The sequence below is a fragment of the Triticum dicoccoides genome, chromosome 4A (genome assembly GCF_002162155.2).
Source record: "Triticum dicoccoides isolate Atlit2015 ecotype Zavitan chromosome 4A, WEW_v2.0, whole genome shotgun sequence".
NCBI classification, from domain to species: Eukaryota; Viridiplantae; Streptophyta; class Magnoliopsida; order Poales; family Poaceae; genus Triticum; species Triticum dicoccoides.
Window position 1 is genome coordinate 593,430,610 of NC_041386.1, and position 2,641 is coordinate 593,433,250.

Genomic DNA, 2,641 nt, shown 5'->3' on the forward strand with positions numbered 1-2,641 from the left:
CACAATTTCCCTGCCATTTTGAGTTCCATTTCTAGAAAATAGTTGGTAATACTTCTAGTACTCGAGCTGATTCTAAAAAACCCTTGGATAGTTCCCACTAAACCGCCTTGAATATTATGAATATAGACGGAATTCTCTCAGGAACCGCTTTCAATTCTTTAGTACTATAGGCAAAACATTCATGTAGCAATATGCAGGGTATCATCTATATATAGCGCTAAATAGTTGATCCCACTACTTTTATTTCTCCAAACATGCACACATGCGAGTTCAATACTCCACTAATTATTTCTATCCCCATGCATGTAGATGAAGAAGGGAAGCCCGGTGCATGTAGCTCCCACTTGCATGCGGAGGGTCCGGGAAAGGTCCAACCACTTGGGTCTATAGTACACAGTCTTTTCCATGCATGTAGAATATTATTCATATTCTCTCTCAACATACAAAAATCCTAACTCCCAACACATAAAAGGACCGTGAGAACCAATCTAGGGTCTCTTTTCCTCCCTTATCCCTTGGCGGCTAGGGTAAACTCTCCCCTCCAAGTTTCACCAGCGAGCCTGGGAATTCGCCTCCCCTCTGCTTACCGCTCCGATGGCCAGTGGCGAGGAGAGGAATCCCGGTGCCTCCGCTCTTGTTAGTAGTTTAGAGTAGGTTTTTTTAGTCCTCACAGGTGCGGTGCTCGGGCGGATGGCCGTGCTCCTTCTTCGAGTTTGTCTTCCGGACTCCGATCCTCCTCCAGTTTGTCCATCTGGATGTACTTAGATTCCTGCTGTCTCTTTGGAGCGGTATGTTTAGGGTTTCTCGTTGTGTGGCAAGATTTGGTGTCAGGTACTTCAGACATATTCAAGAGTTCAACAACGACGACTGTGACTCTAGGGTGCTAGTTCTTACGGGCACATGCACGAAGACTTTCCGGCTGTCATCGAAAAGGTCAAGCCGGCTCCGATAGGGCAGCGGCAACAGCTGCTCATCGTCGGCTCGTTTTGACGGTGGTAGTGGTCGTTCGGTCATCTCGGAATCTCGATGTAATTTTATTATGCTTTAGGTGCTTTATACTTCCAATGAACTTTGATAATGATCTGGATCACTTTCCCTAAAAAATGCATATGAAATGCTACTTATATTCTATAACTATTACAACTATATAATGATAAAATAAAATAAATCATAACATATATTTTCAGCTTCCAATATTATATCCAAATTCCAAACAACCAAACCTAATCAACATGCATTGCAATCCATACCGGCGTGAGGTATCATCTAGTCAAGACATATGGCACATCGTTAACTCCATTATTGGATGTCACCTGTAGGCATCAGCCACCCAGACCGTCGAATCGACCGATCTTTTGGGGTAAAGCGACGTGCCATTTTTGTCCGGATGATCCAGCACGAAAGTAAACGCCCGCCTGATAATAATATAAGCATCAGTCGCTACCTAGCGATGGTACCGTCCGCACCCATGTCAATTATGCTCTCACGCGTGCATGTGGTAGTATCTAATTATCCTCGACGTACTTGGGTGTGTGTGGACTTAGTGTGGTTGTATGTCCTTTGGCGGTTTGCTTTATCTATAAAGCGGGGCGAAAACCTTTTTCGGTAATTATCCTCGACAAGTTTACAGCATGCATCACGTGCTCTGTACACAGCGCGCTGTGCAAATTGCGGCCAAGAATCCGAGGCCGGTCAGTTCGTCACTGTAATTATAATATAGGTAGCCCCTCCTTTGCTGTCACGAGGTGCCCTCAATAAAAATGTACTCAACAGCAACGAAAAATACAATGTACACATTCTGCTTCAATTCGTTCACGAAGTGCAACGTTTCTCCCGTGCCTCTTTTCTTTCACCATTAACTTGTTGTCATTATCACTTTGACAGCGTACTCAACATGCAGGGCTAGTTAGTTTTTTTTTTTTGTTTAGCAGGCACAAGAAGTTTTTGTTTTCTTTTGCGGGACTAGTCACCGCAGCGAGAAGTTAGTTTTCCACCTGAAAAATGGACAGTCGTAACACAAATCTTTAAATGCTAAATGCAAATTTGATGTCAGAAATATTTAAACAAAGATGAAAAAGCTTAACTGTTTGATTTAGTATTTGTAAAATGCACACTTCCGGTATGTTTTGCGGGGAGCGGCTCGCAGAGCTCGGTTTCAGCGACTCCGTGAATTGAGCTACAGTTTTCTCCGCTCCGCTCTCCCTACTCCGCGGAGTCGTACTGTTCGGCACCGCTCCGTCCGCTCCTGGAGCAGAGCGGTGGAGCGGAGTCGATCCGAACAGGCCCTTCATATTGACCTACTCGATATATCTCAAAGAAAACACTTTTGGGCATTCCCACCAAGTAAATGTTTGGCATCCGTTATGGCATCTAGCTACTCGGTGTTCTAACATAAATTTCCAGAAAGATATGGTCATATGGATATCTACAAGACGGCATATACAGGTCGATTGACCTATCTACTCACAATTTTTCTCATTTCAAACTGTAAAATATACCCGCCGGTCAAATGTACATACCACCAAAACAGCAAATCTAAGTTTGAACAGATGACAAATATCTTGAAACTGAGACTTTGGGTCATGATCAAATATTGGAAACCGGTCAAGTGCCCTGTCTATGTCTAAATAATGTATACATA